General features: G+C 29.1%; 1 protein-coding gene across 2 annotated transcripts in view; it reads left to right on the top strand.

Annotated features, from left to right (window-relative positions):
- sif (still life) overlaps positions 1-13,716 on the top strand; it is a 254,089-nt gene continuing 240,373 nt past the window's right edge. Inside the window, exon 1 of one of the 2 annotated variants that reach the window (XM_067269986.1) lies at positions 1-397. The gene's annotated coding sequence lies outside the window, so the exon portion shown is untranslated. The remainder of the gene's footprint in view (positions 398-13,716) is intronic. The other variant, XM_067269987.1, reaches the window with a different exon arrangement.

Here is a 13,716-nt window from a genome sequence, read left to right as displayed (position 1 = left end):
AATTATAGAAAGAATTTTTCTTTTCTGAAATGAATTTTCGTAGATCTTTTACATTGTTACCTTTGTGTATATATCATGTAAAATCCAGATGCAACAACTTCCTAGATCTAGTTTAAAAAAGCGTCCATTCTAAAATTTCCACTCGACGAGAAAGTCCTATGTGTTTACCAGACTATTGATTGAAGAGGTAACTGGGGAAACAGAGGGGATGAAGAGATGGTTGTCATGGTTACGGCGTCGTCATGACAACGTGAATGTTAGTTCCAGCATCCAGGCCAGAGGGAGCGACCGCCATTTGCTGGCATGCTGGGGTTGGATAGGAAGGAAAAAATCAATTCGCTTTCAGATTGTGACTAGTGACAGGTCTAGGTGCTAGTCAACACGTGTCATCTGACAGGTAAGTAAAATAGGTAAGTGAAGTTTAGAAATAGTAAGGTTAGCTTCGTATACGAATACGTAATTCACTCGGGTACCACCATACGGGGCCATGACATCCAATTGCCGATTTAGTAATTCGGATTGGCCAATTGCCAATTCCATCTCGGTACTGGTTCTGGTGCATGGGTCTGCTACCAAGAACTATAAAGAACCCAAATATTTTAAGACCATCTTGTCATCCGACGCTAAGTTAATAATAAATTCACAAATGTCTACGGTTACTTCAAATAACAATTCGATCAATATTACTGGTTATTCGCTCTTATTTTATTTTTTTGCTAAAGCTTTAATTTAAAAAAAACTTTTATTGTTTATCAGAAATGCTTAAAAATTCGTTAAATTTGTTTGAATATTTTACTCGACTGCGGTTGTGCTGTATTGATCTGATGAAAACGGTTTGCTGCAGCCATGTCTCTAAGAGAAACTGCTGCATTCGCGAACGCATTCTCTTTTTCTCTGTCCCAATCAAATGACCTAACAACTGAAGAAAAAGCAAAGTTGCCAGCATCTGTCGAACGATGCTTATTATTAAAATCATTTTCTACCTCAGCATATACGAAAAAAAAAGCCTTAATTTAGATTTAATAATGGCGTGAAACAATTTTGTATTACATTGATCTCTTGTTTTCATTCGAATAACTTTAAAAAAAAAAAAATGCTTAATTTAATGCATATTTATGTAATAGTTATAACTACAGAATATAATATCTGAAGTCTTACTGATAATATTAACAATGTTTATAGAAATCGAATAACTGAAGAAACCTACAAATGACTAATCTTATTTTCGTCATATCTTATTCTATCATGCGAGTGATTTTATAAAATAATACCAGGTGTTTTAGTCTCAAATTATTTAGTTAACGAACTGTACAATAGTATAAAATTTCATTATCTTTGTTTAAAAAAAATAATATATATATATATATATATGCCTAAGTTTCGAAATAGGCCTAACGAGAATTTTGAAATTGTAGTTTAGTGCAATTATCTAGAATTTAAATACAATGCATTGTATTGTAACAATTACAATGTATTATTTTAGTTAAATTTATTTACATAGTAAGAAATGTATTTATCTTATACAATTAACTATGAACATTTGTATTCATTTTGAAAAGAAAACGTATCGATTGTTTTAAGTTTACTCGTGTATATTTTAAAAATTCTTTCCCTGTAATAATAATAGTAATAATTGTTTTTTAATACTGAACGAGAAAATAATTATTGACAGAAAAACGACGAATAGATCATCTTGATGAAAATTCACATTTTTTTTAGAATAATGATGGAAGAAAACACGATTAGACGTATCTTTCGGGACGAAACTGTATATCCAAACACCTGTTCGTCAAATCTTTTCGTGACCGTTGATGGCCTTCTGCTGACCTGATTAATCGTTAGATGCAGGTGGTCGCCAGTCAAGGTTTACTGGTTATTATGACTCAGCTAATGGGAGATCCCTTTCTACGTATTTTAAAATAGATTTTCAAATTATAAATGAACCAACAGTTTCGGGAATACAGTAATTGAAATTTCTTAAATGGAATGGTAGAAACCGCAAAACAACAATGGTACAGTACGTATCGGTAAATTAATAAAGCATTTTTCTTTATTGGATGATTAAATATTTTCATAACCTTAATAAATGGAATGTCCTTACACCTAGATTTCTATTAAGGATATTTACTTACGCTTGTTATTGCGTTATTTTAAACGTGTTTAAGAAACCGAATAATCGCTTAAAGACGTCGGGTGAAAGAGGGGAGGGGGGAAGTATTATTTTAAATGGTAGAAATCTAAGATTTTTTTTTTTTTTTTTACACTCGCTTTAAATTGGCTGCATTTTATTATATTTAAATGTTTATTTTTAGTATGTTTAACTGTGTAATATTAAATTATACATAATAGATTTTTGCAAAATTTAATTTGCATTATGTTAGTAATTTATAAGTTATTAAAAGCAAATTATGTATTATGCAAGTTGCTGATGTTCACGATTGTAAACCATCGAAGCCAAGAACTTCCGTGATGAGCGATCACGTATTTGATCTTGTTAAATAGCGGTAGAATTCTTCTGTTACATAAATAGCGTATCAATTACGTAAATCAATTAAATCTGTATAATCGTATTTACTCTTAATTCCCGAAGAGAATTTCGTAAATTTTTAACCAGTGTCAAAAATATTAAATTGAATTTTTTTTTTTTTTTTAATTTTCTCTCGTAATCGAGCATTTGTAATAGTCCTATAAATTATCTCTTAATATATCCAATTTCGTTTTGTTTTTACGTACAAGATGATGTATATAAAGATAGCATTATTTTACGAATTATATTTAGATTTCTGTTATGAATAGACTGGGTTTATTATCGATAAATCAAAATACAAAAATGAAAAGACTAATTCATTAATTTGTCTTTTCATTTTTAATAGCCAAAAAAAAATAATAATAATTTATTTTGCGGTATTATATAATAAGTTATATCGATAAAATGGTATGTTTTAGAATTAAGTGCTTTTTAAACTCGCTTCTGTGTAAGCGTATTATAATTTAATGATACTTTTTAATATTTAATAACTTATCTCAATTTTTCCGACTTACCATTTAATAAATTGATAGTTACGACACAATTAATCATTGAAGATATACTTGACATCAAAGTTAATGTCTATATTATTTGATGCCGCAACCATCATTTTTGGATTCGTGTACCCATTGGCAATTATCAATTTGCCGTAAATGTTTTAATCTCTTTTTTTTCCTATTACTTTAAAAAAAAATGTTTAAGGAAATTACAACACTTAATTTATTCTGTGAATAGTAATTTAATTTTCTTTGCATGCGTATATACGAATACAGTACCTAATTCAAATGCCATAATGACTTTGGCGGGAGAAAAATTGAGAATAAAAACTATTTATTTCTTTATGTATATATGTATATATATATATATATATATTTTTTTTTAATCGAACGCCGGTAAGTTAGTATTTAAAAACGAAATAAACATGTAATTGTTATTGTTTATGTGTTATCCGGCGAAACTCTGGTGTTCTCTATTGTTAAGATGTTTAGTTACCTAGCAACGATCCGACGGTGGCGCTCGTATCGGCGAAACTGTATTTTGTGTAGGTTGGCATCCGATCAAAAAGTCGTTGGTGTTAGTTCGTCTGCTTATACTATAAAAATTGACTTGTGTTTCGGTAAAGGTTTAAGTAATCTCTTACGCCGCGTAAAGAAGTTTCCTATGTGGATTAACGTGTACCGGGGATGACGGAAAAAACAGAAAGGAACGGTGAGTAAATTCGTTACTAAATTACTTTTTACGCGTTAATTATCGATACAGTGGCGAGTTTTAAAAGAAATTCTTTAAACGAAACAGATGAATTTCGTCGGAAGAATTTCGTTCGTGTGTTAAAGTCAGATCGTATACAGCTGGCTTGTTTAGTAATTGTTCTGAAATTACCACGCACATCTAGCAACCTATTGCTGGATAGTGTTTGTGTGTACATGTACAGAGCATATATTATCAGTTACTAAAATAGTTGATGTAAATTTAAAATATCTGCTGTTTGAGGCTAAAGGTTAGATTTAGTTTATATATATAATATATTCAACAAACCTAGTTAAGGTTATCGTTTTATCTATGAAATTTGGATATAATCAATGAATTTTTCGTTAAAATTGTGTTTAATAGAAATTTATCAAGTGTTCTAAACGGTGTGTGTTTGACCGTATCAACGTTATTCCCCTATAGAATGAATTATCTGCAAAAAAATGTGTTTGGTGTTTATATTTTATAGAGAATTATTCGTATATAAAGGGTATGCGTAATTGGATTTTTAAATAATTTAATTTAAAAAGAAATTTGCCTAAAAATTTTATTAATAAATATAAATTTGAGAACGTTACGCTGTTATTTAAAACTCATTTTGAGTTTTCATCTCGTGGATTTTATTATATATTAAAATAATTAAAATTCCTTCGTCTTCTACATTATACGGTTTTTAATTACAAAAATGTTTTGAATTTGATCGAATTTACGTTTTTATTTAAATAAAAATACGTAAAATTTCAAAAATTCGTTCGAATTTAAATACATTTTTTTTAATATTAATTATCGTTAAATTAATTGCGTACGTTTAGAAACTAATAAGCTGGCAGTTACACTAGAGAAATATTTGCTTTATTTAGGTATTAAATCATTTAAGTACAGTGTACAGTTTATTCCGTCAAAACATTAAGGAAGAAGTTTTTTTAAGTTAAAGTTTCGGTTGTATTTTCTTTTAAAATGTATCATTCGAATAAGTTATACAAGAAAATTATTTTTAAATAATAATTGATTATGATTTAATGTTGTGAAAGGAAAAAAATATCAATTTTATGCTGTTGTATTTTTAATAAATGAATTTTCTTTTTTATTTCTATTTTATTACTATCATACAGAATGTCATTTTATTAGAATTGATTGCAGCATAAACTTCATAAACATGGAATGTAGGGTATAGGTAACTTCTGCCTACGCATGTCGTGAGATGTTTAAACGTCTATATTCGTCTTAATTATCGATATTGTATTAAAATCAATTTTTATATTATTTAGACAATATTCATAAATTATCGATGTTAATACATGCTTTTCCTTTGCGATTCTGCGAGTTTTATTAACGTCACTAACAACTGATGTCATTAGTCGATAGAAGTTAAAACAGATGGCTTGTAATAGTGCCGTACAGCTACGGAGATACACCCATGAGTCTGACAGAAGCTAGTATTTGCTTCCACCAAGATAATATTCATACGATGATAGCATGTATAAAACATGACTGCTCGTTACTCGCATTAATGGAAATAGCGAAGCATGGTGAGTAGTGTAGACGAGTTTAATAATACCGAATGTGATGTCATCAGAAATTTTTTGCCGGGTTTTTTTCCCCCTTCTTTTGTACCAGGAAGCCGAGAAAATAATTCAGCTGTAAATTATTTATTCAGTCCTGCGGGAAGTTAGAAATCCATTAGCGAATGAAAATCAAGTTTGAAAACATACAAATTTGCCGTATGTAACTGATGATCAAAATTGTTTAAATTCTTTGATGGAATATTGTATTTATTTAGTTAAATTTGTTTTTTTTTTTTGTTTTACTTTTCTTATACTTATACCAAATTCAGGTGAAGGAAACTAGTTACAAACAACGGTGTGTTCGAGAAAAAAACAGGGGCAAGGTCGAGTCATTCCGTCTAGAGAGTACGTTTGCTTTCGTTTACTCTTTAAAACCTGTAATTCACTTTAAATAGAAAGAAATTATTTATTAGATTGCGATATAATTAAAACACTATAATTATAATTTAGGCGTTTTATTATTACCGTATATTGCAATAGTTTCGTCAGCGGATGAATTTATTTACGTTAAGTGAAGTCGGCGAATCTTCATTTTCTATAAAAATAAATCGTGATGCGATTAGTTAAGTGACATCAATTGAACAATTTCAAATGCTGTTCTCGTTAAAATAATTATTAAAAAAAAAAAATATATATATTATATTCATCGAAGACATACAAACTACACGGCCGTCATTGTTTCTTTCGTAGGAGGCGAAATGGTCGTGTGCTCGCTATTTATCTATCACAATCGCTGTGACAACCTGTTAGACCAAATTGCGAAGGAAATGAAATAACTGACACGCCCAAGACAATGTAGGCGTGTTAACTTGAGCGTCACAGCTGCCTAATTGCGCTATTTGACAGTCTTTATGCGAGGAAAATGCGAGAAAAAAAAAAAAGAAGAAGAAAATAGCTATTTGTTTTCTCGTGCTTTAATTTGTTTGAAAATTTGAAGTTTAATATAGATTAATAATACATATACATGTAATATTATAAGAATATTGTTGAGAAATTTTATCTTACTACAATGGAAAATTATAATTAAGGTTTAGAAATTAAAATTTTAAAAATAATGTAAATAGATATTTAAAATAATAAGTCTTATAATAATGTGACTAATCCTGAGAAATAATCTCACAAAATTTGAATGATTTTCATTTTCTTTTTAACGATCCTCAGTTTATCAAAAGAACAGTTACGTATTTAAAAATAAACCAGAGCAAAACTCTGTCCTAATATTCTTATTTAAACAGCGTGTTGAGTAACCATTAGTTCTTGATCTAAACGTCATCCGCGAGTGCAAAGGTTATCTGTTAAATTTTAAATCGATCGAATCACTTTGCCTACTACCTCTATATGCTGTGATATAACACTTTTAACAAACTGTTTAAATGATTCTAATTTTGTAAAGTTCGAATTTACATACTCGCTCTAGATTTGAATGGCTTTCTATGGTTTTCGAAATTATATTTTGGAACTATTAAGATTAAGAAATTAAATACGTATGTTTACGTTACTACAGTTATTTATTTAAATTATCTCTCAGATAACATGTAGCCGTGTTATAACTTTAGTATATACATTATAAATAAAATACTATTAATATAAACTCCATCTCAAAAAAAAAAAAAAAACTTAAAATTAATGGGTAGATTTTTATTATAAAATACAATATTTATATATTATATATTTATAAAAATACAAATCAAAATTATAAAAAAATTTCTTATTAAAAATTCTATTAGCAATATTAATTATACATTCTGTCTTAGAAAGATCGTGCCAAGTTTATATATCTCTGGTCCTAATTGGTACAGAAGTACCTAAATTTGGGTATATGAGTAAATTTAAAATGATTTCTTCCAATAGACTAATTCTGATTGGGAGAAAATGGTGAAAAATATATACACGTAATCATTTTTCCTACGAATTACATTTATCTGCTAATCGGATATTAGCTTAAATAAATTATCATATATTAAAATTCATTAGATAGATTCGTATTTAATAAGACTGTCGTCTATTATAATCAAGATGCCATTTAATTATTATTATTATTATTAATATTAATAGTTTTGTAGTGAGATAATATCTGGTAACTTATCAAACATAGAAAGGATTAATTATGAATATTAAAACTAATTATAATACATCTCGTTAACAACTTTGAATTGTGTCGTATCGGTATCACATGCACGCGAATTCCACTATAAAAATGTTTTGTACTGTACGATTGGTGTACATACAGAATAGGTAATTAATACCAGTATATTGGCTCAAAGAACGTAGTAATTTGGAAACAATAAATTTATTATTTGGTAACATTCATTATTTAAAAGAATGAAAAAATATATATAATCTTTGCTGTTCGAAGAAGTGGCGTGCAAGAAATCGAGAGGAAGTCTTAGGAAAAGTAGAGAAAACAGATGAAAGATGGACAGAAAATTGGAGTAGATTGAAGCAAAGTGGAAGCGAGTCAAGTTTAGAACGATAAGAAACGAAGAAGGTTGATTCAGTTGACTCAATAAAAAAACTGGAACGGTGCGAGTTCAATAATGATGAATAGCCATAGGCCATGATAAAAAAACAATGCTGGATCGCTGGATCCAGCATACTATGGCTATACCGTCCGTGATATAACAGATGCTGCGTCAAATAATAATAATTATTACTTTTCTAACTGTATGAGTACGAAGCAAATCTTGGATTATTCATTCAGTTTTAGGAAGTAAAGCAATAGCTTACGGCAAAAGTGTTTTCAGTTCAATATGAAAAAAATCCATTGTGAATTCATCTCTTACTTTTAAATGTTTCCAATTCTTTGAATGGAAGTATTCCCACGAAATTACCGAAATAGCATGCAGCACATTTGATTTTATTCTATATACGTTATGAATTACGTTCTATATTTTACTCCTAGATATTTTAATCCAAACACTTCGAAGCCTACTATTGTAAATTTGAAACTGTCTTCTTCACTACAATAGTTATACCTGTTATTTGTAATGAACCAAATTTCGGCTTTGAAGTATACGTGTCGTTTTACTTCATCATTAATTGTAATTATTATATTAAATAATTTAATTTAATATGTATTAATAGTATAGCATTCGTCTTAAAACCATGACCCCACTTCATGATGGCTGTAGCCATCATGAAGTGGGGGCATTATAGACATAACGAGTTGGTATCTCGTGTCAAAAATCAATTCCAATTAAAGTGTATTCTTAACAATAAAACCTAACGTAGACAACTAAATCTCTACACAATCTCTATTGCTTGTAGTTTTATTTTGCTAATTGTCTGTTTCTTATAACGTTAGTTCGTATGTTTATCAATCCGAAAAACATTGACAATGTAAGGGACGATGTTTGAAACGTGACAAAGGTAATTATTATAAAACTATTTGTCTTCAAATGTAGTTAATTAAGTAATATACATCATTTTTCTATATATATATATATATATCATTTTTAATTAACTACCATTTAAGGGGTACAATTAAGGGTAATGATTGTTTATCCTTGTCTCGTTTCAAACATATCAGTTAATAAAAAATGTTTTGTCTTTTCGTCGATATCACTTCCATTGCCAATAATTTTTGGGTTAATTAATTAATGTAGCCGATTTTTGTATTGTTTGATTGTTGTTGTTCGTCACCTTCAGGTCTTTTGCGATATATAGATGGTATTTTTAATATTCTCGAACATGAATGTTAATGCCTGTCAGAATCAAATGCAGATTTGACAATGGAAAACGTTAGTAATATCTTACGAAAATAAACTGCATTTTTAAGTAAAAAGCAATAAAAAGTAATCGATAATCGCTGAAAACATAAATGATTAACCCGAATGTAATTTAATTTAACTCGAAAATAACTTGAAATAGTACTAACCTAAGGCATCTCTGATGGCAATTATTCAATATAGATATGAACAAACTAAAATATAATAAATATTGCTTGATAGTTATTAAGGTTTTCAGTCGAGAATAAACACTGCAATATCAGTAATTAAGTCTCAGAGTTTTCACTAGTATATTTGGTCATTATAAAACGACCGAAAATCTTAAAAACCGTACATTTATAGGAAGGTGTGACTAACGTTTTCTTTTCGCCTACGAATAAAATGAGAAAAAATATCTTTTAGGTTCTTATTTGTTTGATGAGTAAATACTCGAATACTACGAATATCGCTCCATACGTGCAGTGACAGTGGAGTATCCTGATATACCCAAAGGGGAACGAACTCAAAAATTAGGCTAAAAATATTTGAATAATTAATAAGTATCACGTACACGACTATTGTATTACGATGGAAAAACCATATTTTTCCATCGTAAATGTTTTTTTAAGAACAGTGTTTTAAAAATTCGGACAAATAAATTTTAATTTTTGTCGTGTCCTCTTGTGTTTGCCACTGCGACAGTCTCTTCAGCCCCTCTGGTTTAATTTGTGACGAGGAAAGAAGCAGAATATATCTTGAATGTTTTCTAATTCTTGTTAAGGTAATTAAATTTACTAAATATTCGCGGTATTCGAGTATTCTGGTTAAATTACTATTCGAATTCGAATTCGAGAAAAGTGATATAAGCCAATCTCTAATAATTATATATAGAATACGAGACACACTCCACTATTATATTGCTTGCGGAATCATTAAAAACGAATTATATTGTTATATCATCATCCCCTGATCGATTATCAATAGATTCAATGATCCTGACATTATAAAAACAGATGCCAATAGCAATCTTATTAGACATTAAGAACAAATAGCCTATAGTTTTAACTAATATGATAGGGACAATGGTAATTGAACATTTACACACACTATAAAGTGTTAATTAATAATCCATAAACACGAAACTGTGTTCCCTTTCTCTTGATATAAATTCGTCCAATTCGTGTAATTGGCTCGCGCTTTAGAGTATTATGACTCGATACTGTTGCGGTAATACAATGAGAAATATCTCTTAATCCAGGATCAAGAATCAGTCGTGGATTAAGTAATTAACGTTCATTTTACTTTAAATACGTGGTCGCTTATTGGTTAATTTCGCTCATTTTCGATTCTGGATCGTATAGTGGTCAATGATCCTCTTAGCTTGATAACCTATGATTAAAACTATTTATGATTGATTCGGAAATTTCTCCTTGTATATGATGCGACTTCATTTCGAATGTGACTAGATCTAGCCCATAAGTAATGTAAATAATGACTAAAATTAGGGTGACCAGACATCATCAATTTCCGGGGACTGTTCCCTGTTTGGTCTGCTTGTAATATTCCATTGTAGAATTAATTTTTGAATGGAGCAATTTTATTAACACGTCAAAATAATATCACCAATTTATAGATAAAAAAATAAATAAATTTTAAAGAAATAACCAAAGTTTAGTCAGTTTTAGACCCCATCTTCACTGATTCTGAAATGTCTCCCAGGTTGGATGGTAAATGATATTGTCTACTTGCTAAGGGGAGAGAAGGATAAGAGAAATGAAATGATATAAAACAGCTACACTAAAGAAGTAAATTATAATTTGAATTTTATTCTAACAACTGAAAAGATTTAAGTATTTAACGCCACTACGATGGTTAAATTTAAAGAACCTATCACACCATTTTTTGGAAAAATGGTGATAAGCGATTATCTGCCATTTCAAGAGATTCAAAATATATTTTATTTAATTAATAACCGATCAATCTATGCTATAGTACATAATGAATGATACCGTTAGCTGTAGGAAAATTAATCAAATTATTATCGTATTTATGCAAATGAATAAACATTAAAATAATTTAATTAATACGAGATTCTGTTCTGTCAATAAAATTGTTTTGTCTTCAACTGTATAAAATCTTAATAGCTAATAAAAATTCGAGTCACGAAAAGCGATTTGTTATGAGTTACAATGTTAAAGAATACGAAACGTTAATTGAAATAAATACTATTCGCAATTTTTAATCATATTTTTAATTTATTTAGCTTAAAATATATGCTTTCCACTTCAAATTAGTACTGTAGTGTCTTGCCCCTGTACATCATACTTTTCCTGTTAGCAACGGAGTCGTGCCGGTCATCTATCTACCTCCTTTCGGGGAATAATTTTTCAATTGAAATAACGTAACTTCCGGTTTGTATCGGAAGTTCACGTATAGTTAATCGGGGCTTACTGTCACTAAACTTTCCATATCTGATATTGAATTTTGTTTATCTACACCGTTCTCGAGATTCAGGAAAGACTTCCACAAAGTAATATGGGGTATATGGTACAACGAATATAATTTCGTTTAATTTTGTGGTATTAGAATTATATTAATGCGAAGACAAAAATATTATAATGAAAGTTTTCCGCCCAGCTTTTAACAAAATCAATGTTAAATGGATTCCGGAGGAGGTGAAATATGGATCATATGCTGGTTTTGGCATCTACTTGTGCCGATAGAAATGCTAAGATCTATATTTGGGAAAACATATATTTCTGTACACGTGTTCATTCTTATTTGCATTCTTTATCTTTTGGCAAGAAATTAAAAAGTTGTGTATTTATTAGTATCCGTAAAAATCATATTTTTATATTATTACAATATAAATTTTACTGTACAGTCATTAAACAAAATAAGGAATCTTGTAAGTTTAACAAATGCTGAGTGTGCGTATTGAATATTAATTACTTAATTAACATGTAAAAATGGTTGAAGTATACTTCCTTGTAGAGTAGATGCAAACTTAATTAAATACCGTATAATAATAGCGTAATGTTTCAGTTGTCGTATTAAGTACTTCATTTCATCAGTTACTCTAAGTGAGAATGCCAATGGTACGTTATTAAAATCTTCTTTTAATACTTACATCAAATATGAAAAGAAGGAACCAATTATTATTTTTGAGAATGCTGTTAGTTCAAAATTTCATAGAGAATATCAACTTTGTTATTTATTTATTGATAAATAAATTATAAGTTATATACTGTAACACCTTGATTTGTATGGCTAATTCTCTTTGAAAAATACCATACTTTTTGAATTCGTACTGAACGGAGGACGTATTTAATAGGAAAAATGCTAACACGGTTTAAACAGATGTGTTTACAATGTAATAAAATAGTTAAGTCGCGTAATTGTAAATTGTAAGATTCCATTAAAAGAGAATGGAATATAAAAATAAAAACTAAATCTTAGCAAACGATGAATCTTTTTTTCGTCCTCCATCCTCATAACACTTTAAGTCCAGATTCTGACCTACTTTTATCCGTTTATTGGATTCATTAATATTCTACACTCGATTTTTTCCTCATAATTGCGTAGGACGAGGTAACAATATCGTTATAATTAGATAAGTATAAAGCAAAAATTACATGTTTTATAAGTTAAATAGCTATATATAAATTTCTTGTCGTCTTCCCAACGCCATTTTGATATTACTGCCTAACTACTACTTTTTAGTAATATTGTATGCGAAGTTTTACCATTTCAAACTGGTTTTACACTAATTAAATGCACAAATTATTAACAACAATTTACCTAATCCCGCACTTTATTGGTCGAATCCGCACTGCTCAAAACATAACTGCGTTATTTTTTCAATAAATTATATACATATACATAAATTTTTATTGAAAAAACATACTTTTTTTTCTAAATATTGTATTTAGAACAAGAAATGTATTATTATTATTATTATTTTTTCAATAAAAATTTATACTTTACTGTAAATTTACGGGATACTGTGGAGAGATTGGTATGTAATACTATTATGTAGTAGTATACATCCTTTCAGTTTCGATCGTTAAGTACAGTGAATAGATATGTCTATTCACTAATAAGTTGTAAATACAGGGTGATTCACTCGGTACTAAACACTTATTATGTGAAATATCTTCGTATAAACGAAAAGATGAGTATGAAACACGAACGGAACTTATCCATGAGACATTCATTCCTTACGGACCAAGGTATATTTTACATTACATATTATTCAAATATGAACAAAATAACTGTTCAGAGCCCCAATGAATCACCCTGTACAATTACAGTAATTAGATGTAATTAATTAAGTCAAATTTTTTCCGTCAGAGGAAACTATTAGAAAGACAAATAACGAAGATTAATAATATATTGTGTACTCAATCATTTGTTTTTGACTTTTTGGCATTTTATTAATCAATTAATATAGATCAGTGGCGCGTTATTCTATGGGCAAAAAAGGGCAGTGACTGAGGCCCCACCAACAGATGGTCCCAAACCAATCTTTTATTAGAAAATATTTTCCTAATAAATTCTCCAAAAGAAAAATGTCTGAAATCGACACTGTACATGGGACTCTCTAATTCGATCCCATGAAACTATAACGCGCCACTGATATAAACTTTTAATTTATTCATTTATGAAC

Source organism: Centruroides vittatus, unplaced genomic scaffold, assembly GCF_030686945.1.
Source record: "Centruroides vittatus isolate TY-2023 unplaced genomic scaffold, ASM3068694v2 contig_361, whole genome shotgun sequence".
Taxonomy (NCBI): domain Eukaryota; kingdom Metazoa; phylum Arthropoda; class Arachnida; order Scorpiones; family Buthidae; genus Centruroides; species Centruroides vittatus.
The sequence above is the reverse complement of the archived record's forward strand: the minus strand, read 5'-3'. Positions and strand labels throughout refer to the sequence as shown.